A 13,110-nucleotide genomic window follows, 5' to 3' on the forward strand; every position below is an offset into this window, starting at 1 on the left:
GACAGAGTTGGTGTGAGCTGTCCTCATTGTTCCAGTTCCTGTTGCTGTGTAGCAAGTTGCCTCAAATCCTAGTGGCTTCAAACAGCCATATTATTATGCTTCCAGATTCTGTGGGTCTGGACTTCAAGCAGGGCACAGTACAGGTGGCTTGTTTCTGCTCCACTGTGCCTGGGACTTCAGGTGGGAAGGAGGCTGGGGGTGACTGCATGGCTTGGGATTGGATCATCGGGAGTCTTCTTCATTTACGTGTCTGGCTCCAGGGCTGGAATAACTTGAAGGCTAAGTCTAGATGGAGTGCCTACAAGTGGCCTTTCCATGCAGCTTGGCTTTCTAACAGCCTCGCGCTAGTCAGAATTCTTACGTGGTGGCTCAGGCCTCCAGATGTGAGTATTCCAGCCAACAAGATAGAAACTGCATCTCCTTTTATGATGTCATCCTGGAAGCTGCGTAGAGTCACTTCTGTCATTCTTTATTGGTCAATGGACTTAAAAGCCTGCCTAAATTTAAGTGTGTGTGTGAGGGTGAACTGGGTGAACCCACCTTTCTGTAGGAGTTTTGAAGAATTTGCAGCCAGGTTTTAAACAGCTACAGTCATTATTGTCATCATGTTATCATCATTAAGATAAAATTTAAAAAATTTAGCGCACACAGTAAATCCTCAGCATTTGGACCACCTAGAGAGTGCATTGTTCTGGACATGCCAATTTTCTATATAGTTAAGGGTAAATATTTTTGATGGCAGTTTTATTGCAAGATTGATCCCCCTTGTCCCCACACCCCGACTCCTTCACCTCTTGCCTTATGTAACTTTTTCGTGATGGTTCTATATCATCATTATAAACATCAATTAATGTGATGCGTTGTTTGAATTGGAGGTGGGGAGAGAGAGGCATATACATAATATAAATATTTCCTGACAGTGACTCTCACTTTTTTGTATAAGCACCAGAGTCTTCTTCTAAAAGGATGCTTTTCTATCCATTGGGAAGATTGTGATTCTAAAAGACAATAACTGAAGGTACAAAATGGTGATAGAATTAGTATAAAAATTCATTTGTAAGCCCTATGAGCAAGTGGTTTGGGTGATAGACTTGAAAGCCCTATGTTGATAACATTTTTCCATTTCTTAAAGAGCGGACTGTGAGAACCCTGGGCACTGGGCAGGTAGCAGTTGATCAGCACCCACGGAATAGACCAGAGTCATCAGCACGGTAAAGCAGGTGATAGAATATTCTCTAGATTGAGTTCTGAAAAAGTCGTTTTTTTTTAAAGTGTTGAAATTGGCAGACTTCTTTTCATTCACTGTTATCTAGTCATCTGATGCCCGCAACTTCATTTGTAACCTTAAAGACTTGCATGGAAAGTATTACATTTACAGTTCAGTTGATTATTTTGCTCATTAAAAAACAGCAGCAGCCTTTCACATCAGCTCTTTTTCACTAAGAATTGCTCTTAGAGCAGTCAGCCAAGGATAGCTCAGGGCCTTCATGTAGATCCAACAGCTGAGTTTTCTAAGTCTGATAGGATGGGTGACTCAGTTATTGTAGTGATCTGTAAACGTTGTCCTATTCTAAAGCTCTTCTTTTGCTTTTTCTTTATTTCCTTTCTCTTTCTTTTTTCCTGCCCTCTTCCTTTTTAAGTAAAATCATAATTTAAAAATCATAATCCTCGGCTCGTGATACAGTGTCATTTTTGGTCTCTCTGGAGAAAATGACAGTCAGTCCGCGAACTGGACATGGACGGGAGTGTGCAGGTTTTAGACCTAAAGAATTCCGTCTGTTGAAGAGGAGCATGATGCTCTTGAGGAACTGCAGGAAGCTCAAGTGGCTGCAGTTGCGACTGACATGCATGGCAAGGACCAGGCCAGATTGAGTAGGTTCTCCCAGATGAGGGAGGGGAGCCCTTGGAAAACCACCAGGTGGGGAGTGTCAGAGGGTTATATGAGAGATGTTCTACGGTGACAGCACAGATTGTGCCTGTATTCACCTTTCGATTTTCTCTTTGATTGGAGTGAGATGTACAATCTGGAAAGAACAGTGGAAAATTAGCACTAATTATGCATCATTGTTTGCGAGGTCTGCCTTATTTAATCATGTAGACAAAAGGACTGAAGAATCTATGATCTGCTGTTCACTCTTTTACTTTAAGAAGTTAAAAAAACAACCCTCGGACCCTTAATTTTGTTTATCAGCTGTTAATCTCCACTAAACAAAACTTCAGGCTCATCGGTACAGTAGTGAAACTGATGCTCACATTGATGATCTCTGTGCTGATTCAGACCTGAGATTCAGCATCCGCAGAAATGGTACATTATATTCTGCTCACATTGATTCATTATGTTCTGCTCACATTGATTCAGACACTTTTTTTCAGAGAATTATTGTAAATCAGTTTTGAAATCTTAGACTTGGAGGAATTATTCAGCCATCTGTTAACACTGGATATTAGAGAAATTGTTCTAATGGGTCTTCTAGTCAACTGATAAGCTGTACACCTTGAAGTGAGGTCAGCCATTTTTCTTTTATTTTTCATCTTATTGGCCAGGCCATTATAAGACTCACTGTTTGGAGGGTGAAAATAGGCTTTAAATTGCCACATCAGTTATGATCCTGAAGGACTAGGCTTTCTCCTGCTTTTGGTGGTAAAGGGTCAGTTTTTCCTCCATTGTGAGTGAAAGGGATGGGTTCACCACAGTAGATGCAGAGAAGAGATCTCCATCCTGTTACACCACAGATGAAATGAAAGAAGAGTTAGGGAACAAAGGCACCAACGGGAGGAGATATTTTTTTCTCATTTGTAATGCTTAGTAGAGAGGTCAAATCTGCCTCTCCCCCTGCTCCCAATAACTACCCTATTGTCCTGTCTGAAGATAACAGCTGTCATCTAGGCATCTGTCCTAGGCAGCTGAGGGGATTCAGGTTAGTTCTGGTACCTTATCCAGGTCCACCTAGCCCTTGACCTGCTTGCCAAGGTGGCCAGACAAGTTAGGAGTTTTGAAGAGCCTTTGGGTAAAACCATGTATTCTTTTATTTTGGTTTTTGATAGTAGGGCCACAGCATTAAGCTTATTTTCAGAGAAATTCTGCATTTTAAGACTTTCTTCATTCCAAATTCTTAGAAAATTGAAAATGTGATTTTAGTCCAATGTGTCAGTCAGCTGAACAGTCTGACCTAAAAAACTCTCAAAGCCTTCATCTCTGATCAGCTTGAGCATCTTGCTGCTGTTTTGAAAAAGCCCACTGATTTGATCCTCTCTTGAAAGTGAATGTTGCAGCGATGGTTCTTGTTCCCTTTCCCCATTCTCATAAAAAGAAGCTGGAATTTATTGATCACTTATTATGTGCTGGACACTGTGTATCGCCCTTTCTGCTGTCGCATTGCATCTTCATAATGCTGTTGCGTAGCAGGTCTTATTATCACCCCATTTTACTGATAAGGTAATGGATACCAAGAAGTTCACTCGTGTGCTCAAGTTCATATAGCTGGATTCTTACACTGCTTTAGAAGGAGATTTGCCAAAACAAAGCAAAAAGCATGGCACATCCTTTCTTTCCATTGAGCACATATTTCCTTCTCTATCTTTTTTATTCTTTAAATCTTTCTAATACTCCAGGCTTTTGGCTTGACAGCATCATTCTCTTTTCTTGTCAGTCATCATGTCTTCACATCCTACCTTTTGTCCAAGGATTGCCTGACTTCCTGCCAGGCAAGTTATTACAGTTTCTTTTCTCCCCACCTTCTAAAAGTAGTCTCATGGAGCCTTTGTGCTAGTGAAATATCATTGTTGATTTGTATTCCCATTGATAAAAATTCCTCAAGGGCAGGAAGATGCATTCAGGGGCAAGTGTTTTCTAGAGAGGCTGCTGTCTCTCTGCAGATGCATTTTCCTTAGTTGACTGGGTCCGTTCATCTGACAAATAGAATTCAAGCAGCGCTTTACCTCGAAGGGCTTCTGTGTGTCTTCTTCAAGTTTCATCAGTTTCCTGGGACTCTGGGCATCTTCCTGGCCCTGTGCAGGGAGGCAACCCGTTCTTAGTTATAACTGGTTTGCAGCCATTTTCATCTTAAAGTTCTCCTTAATTTTACATCTTTTGGATCTTTCCACATGAAAGAGGCTATCTAATGGAGAGCAGTGTTTCTTGAAGTGTGGTCTGGAACCCTGGGGTTTCTGAGACCTAAAAGCTATCTTCATAGTAATACTAAAACATATGCACCTTTTTCACTCTCTTGACATTTGTACTGATGGTGCAGGAGCAATGCTGGGTAAAACTGCTGATGCCTTAGCCTGAGTCAAGGCAGTTGCACCCAGCTGTACTAGTGGTCGCTCAGTCCATTCCTCAACGGCCACACTATAAAAAGCCCGTTTCACTTAAGAATGTTCTCGTTGAAGCAGTACAGATGATTAATTTCATTAAATCTCAAACCTCAAGTACATCTTTTCAGTGTCTTGTGTGATGAAATGGGAAGTGTGCAGAAAGTGCTTCTGTTGTAAACTGAGGAAGAGCACTTGTGTGACCGAGTCGCGAGCTTAACCAGCGGCCTTCTTTGTGGAGCACCATTTTCCCTTGAAAGAACAACTGACGATCTATGGTTGTTCTGAGTTGGGCATTTGGTAGATGCTTTCTCAAAAATGAATAAAGGAAGCTGGTCACTTCAAGAAAAACAATGGACAGTATTTGTTGCCAATAATAAAACTCAAGCTTTCAAGTGAAGATTAGAATTTTTGAAAACTTGTATTTGCTACTGTGAGCTTGACAGCGTCACAATGTATAGAAGACTTTTCTGATGATTCCGATCCATGGTATGTTAACAAATGTGATTTTGATGATATTACATACTAGGAATGTTTCCGTGTATGGAAGATTTGCATAATTCAGAGAACCATTTTTTTCCAGATGACTAATGTGTGATGTTACAAAATCCTGCACTGGTAAAGAAAGCTCCCTTCGATGTGAAAGATGGACCAGTAGATTTTAAGGTAATAGAATACAGAGGTGTGTCCATGAAAAGGTCACTGACACGGTTTTGTATTTCACATTGTAACTACCCTTAAGAAATTGCCACTTGTTGAGTTTTGGTGTAGTTTCAAAGAGGAATAGTCACAATGATCTGAAATGGCTATTAAAATACTCCTCCTTTTTCCAACTACATAGTTGAATGAGGCCAGATTTTCTTCATCTACTTCAACTAAAAATCAGATAGCAGTAGATTGACAGCAGAAATAGACATGAGAATCCAGCTGTCTTCTATTAAGCCAGACATTTGCAAAATTATAAAACAATACTCTTCTCACTGCTTTTTGTTTTAGAATTGTTATTTTTCATAAAAATATTTTGTGTAACTTATAATGGGTTTATTTTTATTTTAAAATGAATTTACATATTTTGATGTTTCTCGCTTTTAATTTCTAGTACAGTAAATATTGATAGATTTGAGCCACATAAACAACAGCTCAGTGGGTCCTTAGTAATTTTTAAGAGTGTAAAGTGTCCTAAAAACAAAAAGTTTGAGCACTCGTGGTATAATGGGAAAGACCATAGACTCTAGAGCCTAGAGTCCTGGTTTTGCCCTTTGCTAATTGTGCGACTTTAGTTGAGTTATTCTCATGCCTTAGTTTCCTCATCTGAGACATGGGGGTAATCGTCACAGGGTTGTTACGAGGGTTAAATGAGTTAATGTGAATTACTCAGAACACTGCCCATCACATAGAAAATTCTCAGCAGTGTTTCGTTACTTCCATTTACCCCTTTCCAAGGCCCGTAGTTGATTTTCCTCCAGAAAATCTTATTTTGCAGCGTGTTTTCCTCTATCTTCCTCTGGGCGTCATGGCTGGTTATAAATTAGGGGTTCTTACACTGGGACTTGTAGTGAACTCCAGGAAATGGTACATGAAGTTAGTGTGTGTGTGCATTCTTCGAGACCTAAGGAGAAGCTTTGTAGCTCTTGACAGATTCTTTAAAGGAGTGTCCATGATCCGAAACAAGCAGTCGCAGAGGGAAAAGAGGTGAGTGTAGGCCCCTAAGCACAGTTCTAGATCCAATGTGTGTGCTCTGAGGTGGACATGGACGCTGGCATCCCTGCTTGCCACTCCCCGCTGCCTTGAGCCTGTCTGTGTCACTGCATTTCTCACTGTTGGACAGTTGTCTGCTTTATACATCTGTCTCCCTCACTAGCCGTTCAGATGTGGGTCCCCATACCAGGCACTATCTCACCCATGGCAGATGCTCAATGTCATACATCTTTGTGAAATGAATGAATGAACGGACGAATGAATTATGAGTAATTCTGCGTTTTGCTGCTGATCAAATTCACAGACCTATGAGCCTTTGTAACTCATAGGAGTTATAAGGAACCCAAATACTATCACAAATACCTAGATGTTTTAAAATATCGTTTAAATTGTGGAAGCATTGTGGAATGCTTTGGAATAGTCAAAATTGAGTTTGCATTTCAACCTTAGAGCTATGACCTGTGTGACCCAGAGCATGTCATTCCTGTTTTTGTTTAGGTAAAAAGGAAATAATGACACCTCCTTCTCAGAGATGTGAGGATTACCTGAGAGAATGCTGGTACCATGTCATGCTCAGTAATGTTACTTTCTCTGCCTTCCTTCCCTGTGATTAGCTGCTTGTCTTCTGTGACTGTGGTGGAGTTGGCTGTGTGATTTTTGAGTTTCAGATTTAGCAAGCATTGATCATATAATGCGGCAGGCAGTTTCCCAGGCTTTTTCTCATCATGTTGAATTAGATGTATTTTTTGGTATAATCGCTTTGTTATTGTATCTGTGTACCAGTATTTTAGATGTAACTGAAATACCCATATTCCCTTACCAGTAATTCAGGTTAGCAATTATGAAATATGGGGCACTCAAACTATTGACTTTAAATCTGAATTTATTGAAAAGTAACAGATAATACAAAGGCTTCTTCACTTTACTAAAGGAGTCAACGCAGGTTGGTTGATTTCTTTTTTTTTAGAAAAAAATTCTCTCCTTTATTTATTCATCAGTATTTGGATTTATCAAATTCAATACATTTTGGCTTAAAATGTGATCAATATACAAAATTTCACTTTACCACAACTTTTCAGGAGTCCGTGTGTTGTGTAAGTGCTTCTGGGGCAGAGAAGTACAAGCTTTCCAAACCTGACTGCATTCAAGTCAGCTGTGAAGTGCGGCCAAAAAAATTCGTCTCTGGTCCACACTTGTGGAAATCCCGATGGTACAGGTCTGACATAGCAGCTTGGAAGTGACATTTTTTAACATGTTCCACAAGTGACTCTGACACATCACGGGTTTGGGATTCATTGTTAAAGTGGAGGCTCCGTCATGAAAATAACATGAGACAAATGGACAGCCCAGGAAGGGTGGCTTCATCTTTCGTCTTGGTGTGCTGGTAATTGGCTAGCAGTGTGCTATTATTGCTCTAAGCTTTTATAAGAAATCACGTAAATAAAGTAGTTCTGGATCCTTTTCTGCTTCATCTCTGCGGAGAAGGAAACTTTCCCAGTTAATGAGTACCTTTCCTCATCATCCACAAGCAAGGGCATTTCATTAAAACTCCCCTAATATTAATGTAAGAAATGAGGCAGGAAAAGACGACCTAGAATCGTGTGCGTTATTGAAGGCTGTTTGGAAGGCAGAAAAGCACAGTAAAAAGAGCTTTGCTGTTGGAGGGGCTGTGCTGCTGGCTAGTTTTGTGACTCTGGGCATTGCTTAAGCACTGTGAGCATAATATCCCTGTCTACGAAATGGGCATAGGGTGGTCATCATTCAATATGATAATTTTTATATCATCCCTGCACTTAATAGGCCCTCAATAAACGGTAGCTGTTGTTGTTTATACTCTTATTACTAAAGGGATGTTTAGTTTCTTGGGAAATATTTGTTGCTTTAAATTATGAAGCTCATTCGTGTGCTGATAGTGACTTATGAGGTGAATGAGTGTGATAAGAAGAAATGTACTTGCCTCTTGACGGCCCCAGTCCCTGTGAGATGCTGCTGCCTGACAGGCATCTCCGTGTCACCCAGGGTCTGGATAGCTGGAGGAATCAGGTGACAGGCCGGAAGTGTCTGAACTGCTCCTCTCTCTCCTTAGTGTGGAGAAGAGAGGCAGCTTTGAGGAATGTAATTATGCATTCGTGTTGTCGTTTTATGTCTTGGGGTTTATTTTAAGGCTTTTCATCCTGTTTGTTTTCCTTTGTTGAAGAAATATTAAGTACTTACTGTCTGTGTAGAGTGATAGAAACCTGTTTAAGCAATGGTACTTACATGCTAGTAATAATTTTTCTTTCTCGCTGGAAACATAACGTGTGCCAGGGCCACCCAAAAGAAGACCTTTGTGGTCCTGAGAGTGATTAAAGGTCATTTAAATTTCAGTTATTTAATTAAATATAAGGCTGTATATTAAAACCTATCTAAGTAAATAAGTTCTAGAGATCTACTATGCAGTATAGTGCCTGTCACTAACAATACTGTATTGTATACTTATTTGCTAAGAGGATAGATCTTATGTTAAATGTTCTTACCACACACAAAAATATTAATAAAGAGTTGGGAGGAAATCCTAGGAGGTGATGGATATGTCTATGGCCTTGATGATGGTGATGGTTTCATGAGTGTATAATTCGCCCCAAACTCTCCGAGTTGTATACATTAAATATGTACACCTTTTTACATGTGAATCATACCTTAATAAAGTACTTTTTAAAAAAAAAACGTATCTAAGGGAAAAATCTCCGGAATCCAGGTACTTCTAGTGTTAGATAAGTTAAATACCAAATATATCAACATGACCTATGAATTATGATATATTGCTGTATTGAGTCAAGATATTTAAGTAATCTTTGGATTTCATGTTAAGTTCCAGATTTTAAAAATGACTTCCTCTGTGTAGATGAAGTCCTTTTATTACGGTTACTCTCATTTTGTACTTGCCATTACTCTGTGTGGCAGGAAGGACTGGAATGATTTCTCTTTTTTTTATGGTGAGTGAGTGGATACCCTCAGAGGTCTCCTGATTCTGCTCCTGCTCCCAGACCTGTGAAGGAAGCACGAGCCAAGGGCTGCCTTTCGGGCACAGTCCCAGGGCTCAGCGCCTGCCTCCAGGGATGGAGTGAGATGAAAGAGCGCCTTTCTCTAAATATGACTTTGTATTCAAACTACAAAATTCTTGTGATGTTGGTACTTTTAACATCATGTTCAAAGGCCCTGCAGGAGTTGGAGCACAGCACACTTGTAATTACCCTGCTTTAGCACTAGATGGCTTTCTCTCTCTCTCTCTCTCTCTCTCTCTCTCTTTTCTTTTCTAGTACTTTTTACCAAACCTTGGTCTCCTGACTAATTTGAAAGAGATAGACTCACCTTTGAGCTAAGCTCTGTAGAATTAAGAATATGTTTATAACTGGTTATTTAAAAATGTATCTTAATTCCATAAATATATATTTCTTGAGCGCTCATTATGTGCTAGAAACTGCTGAGTACTGTGAACATATGCAGATGATTCATTGGTTCAATAGATGATTGTTGAGACTTACTATGATCTTATTTCTGCTAGAAACTGGAGACACAAAGATGAATAAGACATGGTCCCTGCTGTTAATCAACTTATGAGTTAATGGGAGAGGAAAAAACCTAAATACATAGGCAGCTTAATGTATGGTGACATAAATATGCATGGGATGTCATGGGGGCCCGGATGAATGGCATATAAAAAATTGGGGGAGGAGGGGTGGATCACTTCCTGGAGGAAGTGGCACAAGAGAAGAGCTTCAAAAGATGTGCAGGGTGCCAGCCTGGTGGTGTAGTGGTTAAGTTTGCTCTGCTTTGGTGGGCTGGGGTTTGCCGGTTTGGATCCCGGGCGTGGACCTACACACTGCTCATCAAGCTGTGCTGTGGTGGCATCCCACATACAAAATAGAGGAAGATTGACAGAGATATTAGCTCAGAAACAATTTTCCTTAAGCAAAAAGAGGAAGATTGGCAACAGATGTTAGCTCAGGGCCAATCTTCCTCACCAAAAAAAAAGCAAAGAAAGAAAAAGAAAGATGTTCATATAACCAGCATATGTATTTTAGCATTTATTTAATATGTGCCAAAGTAAGAGTTTCCTTGTCTCAAAAGGGGAGAAAGTTGCTCCAGAAGGAAGAAACTTTGGGGGAACTGCAAACATTTGTCTAGGGTTTGTGCAAAGGATATTTGGGGCAATAGACACAAGATACTGTAATTCAAGGCGGATTGTGCTAAGTCATATAGTATGTAAGATACAAACAATGCTATTTTCTTAGAATGGGGGTCAGAACAATTAATTTTTAAAAAAATGTACATCTCTATATATCTATCAGAAGTACTTGATTGTAAGCAGCACAAAGTAACTTTGACGAACTAAAGCAAAAGAGGAATTTATCGCAAGTATATTGGGCAGCTCACACATTAATAGGAAGGCTCAGAAAGTGGGCAGGAGCCTGGGTGAAGAGACGTGGGGAACCCAGCCGGGGGTGTGCTACTTGTGTTGTGAGGATGGGGCCATCATGGACACCGCTGCTGTGCCTGGACTCCTGATGATAGCATTACCACAGATAATTTATCAACACCCTTTGTCTTTGTGTCATTTCCTCAAGAGTCAAAGTCCTTGGTTGGACCATTCTGTTGACTGAGCCTGGATTGTCTTAACTGCTTGAACAGGGAGGGGACCTTTTGGCTTCTGTAGAGGGAGGTAGAACGTGGCCCCAAGGCTTACACGGTGAGGTCAGGGTTCCCTAACGCTTACAATATTTAACTAGCGGTGATGGACTATCAGGAATATGGTAGGTGATAGTTGGAAGTTGAACCACCTAATTTCTAAATTTTTTTCCAGTTCTGGAGTGTTATGAAGGTAGTGTACTGATGCTTTTAATAAGCTCCCTAGTGGATCCTGGGTCTGTAGATAGCTTCATCCTTCTCCTTACCCATACCCAAGCTACACTGAGCTCTCCATTCCTTAAAGACACGAAACACTTTCATGACTCAGTCCCTATGCCCCTCCTTTATACCATGTTGGCCTGATCTTTCCTCATTAGCACCCTCTGCTCACCCTGCAGCAGATTAACATCCTCCTCATTTTTTTCTAGTTCAGCTCACATGTCTCTTTCTCCTTGTCATTTCAGCTCTGTATCACCTTCCTCCATCAACAGGTAGTAATGAATTACTCCTGGGCCTCCAAAGCTTTGCGTCTCCTTAATAGGGCGCTTACTCTGTGATGAAATTTGGGTAGTTGGGTGCATGTTGGTTTCCAGAACCAAATCCTAACATCCTAAGGCCAAGGACAGTCTTACTCATTTCTTTGTATTTATAGCTCCTAGCTCAGTGCCCTGTTGAACTCAGTTGTTACTTGAAAGGTTAAGCGTACATTCTGCATTTGGGTTCACACTGAGAATATCTCAGATATTCTAAATAAGCATTACAAAGTTAAACTTCACACAACTTTAAGGTTATTCATCATTAATTCCACTTTGAGAGAGTCTAAATTAAATAGATATTGGTGTATTTATTTCACTTGTTTTCTATAATAGATGGATTGGTCCAGGGATTAGAATTTAAGTTTGGTGCCCAGGAAGACCATACCATGTAGGGGTTGGGAACCTTGGAAACTGCCCCCCCAACCCCCACGCCTTCCCCTTCCCCATCTCCATCTCGGGTTTCAAATGATGGTTTCTTGGGGAAACAGGGTGAGAAAGCATATTCCAGTGCGAGCTTTCAGTTTGGTGGTGGAGATTCCTGTTTCCTTTCTAAAGATGTGTGTTGCATGCAGGTGTTCATAGAGGAGGGTGCCGTGATTTACCTGTCTTTACTTCACTCAGATCTCGGGTTCCCAGAGTGTGAATCGGCTAACCCACGTGAGCTGGCTTGGTTTCACGTGAGGGCTTGTGAACAGACTAGCCCTTATTTTTCAGGTACTGGTCATGGGTTCTCTGGGCCCCTTCTAAACCTTGTTTCTAGGGCATCTCCCTGAGCAGTATTCCACTCCCCGGAAAAACCTCCGGTTCTGCCAGAATCAGAAGGCTTGGTTGCTTCCATTTAACTTTGAGGCCTCTGGCACACTCAGCAGATTCCTGAGCTATTTGAAAGGGAAGGTAGAAGCCACAGAATTGTTTGTTGCTGTGGCTAAAGTCTCTGTTATAAAGTTATAGGAGGTTATTCTAATCTAGACAGCGTGATTGTTTTTAAATGCATTAAGAGGTTTTGGATTACATGTAGCTGGCGGAATGTTTTGCTCTTTGGCGAAATAACCCCCGGGAGTTGCTTTGTAGCTGGTGGAGGCTTTGAGGAATGGGTCTCTGGCCTGCAGACCTCAAAGCTCTGCTGTCAGCTGCAGGTGGCGGAACTGAAAGGGGCAACGAATCATCGGGAACTCTCAGAGACTGGCTTTGGAGGGATCTTTCACCTTTTTAAAAAAAATTCCTTGGTAGTGAGACCATCCCAGAGGATAATGCCCTGTTCTCCATCAGTTGGCAAGTAGTGAGAGAGTGTATACCTCATCTACTGGTTGCAGAAAGTTGCCAGTACACACGTGGTACCTGTCTTCAGGCTCCCTCCCCCCAACCCAGGGCAGTGCGCCAGCTTCTATGGAATGACTGCTGCAGAACGCCTGCATGCTGAGTTGTGTGCGTCAGATCATAACTGCTGTGGCAGTGAGGGAAGGAAGGCTGGTGTAGGGGGGAGGTGTTCTAGAGGAGGTCAGCTTTCTGGAGTGAACTCTAAAGGACATGCGGAGAAGAGTGTGAAGCTAGAAGCTGACATTCCCAGCCAGGACTTGGAAAATGAGGGTGACAGGTTCAGGGGATGCTGGGATGCTGAGGGGACCAATGACATTGTTGGCAGCTAAAGGAGGGGCCTGATTGTAGATGGCCTTGAAAACCAAACAAAATTTGAACTTGAAGCTATAGCCAAAACAGTTCTGTGCAAGGGAGAGGCATGCTGGAAGTAGATTTTAAGGACAGGTGATTTCCCGGCTGTGTGAGTGTTGGGTGATAGTGGGGTGGCACTTTGAATGTCCTCCAGTGTTTACACCTTAAGGAGATTTCTGAGCCTGTTGTGTTGGCCTGTTTACAGATTCAGGATCTGATCTTGGGGAAG

At 41.4% G+C, this 13,110-nt stretch overlaps 1 protein-coding gene across 10 annotated transcripts in view; it reads left to right on the forward strand.

The window, feature by feature from the left end:
* Positions 1-13,110, forward strand: part of AMOTL1 (angiomotin like 1) — a 155,694-nt gene that overhangs the window by 65,041 nt on the left and 77,543 nt on the right. Inside the window, exon 2 of one of the 10 annotated variants that reach the window (XM_046685846.1) lies at positions 4,895-4,977. The exons of the other annotated variants lie outside the window; for them this stretch is intronic. The gene's annotated coding sequence lies outside the window, so the exon portion shown is untranslated. The remainder of the gene's footprint in view (positions 1-4,894; positions 4,978-13,110) is intronic. 10 annotated transcript variants of the gene reach the window in all.

The sequence above is a fragment of the Equus quagga genome, chromosome 14 (assembly GCF_021613505.1).
Source record: "Equus quagga isolate Etosha38 chromosome 14, UCLA_HA_Equagga_1.0, whole genome shotgun sequence".
NCBI lineage: Eukaryota > Metazoa > Chordata > Mammalia > Perissodactyla > Equidae > Equus > Equus quagga.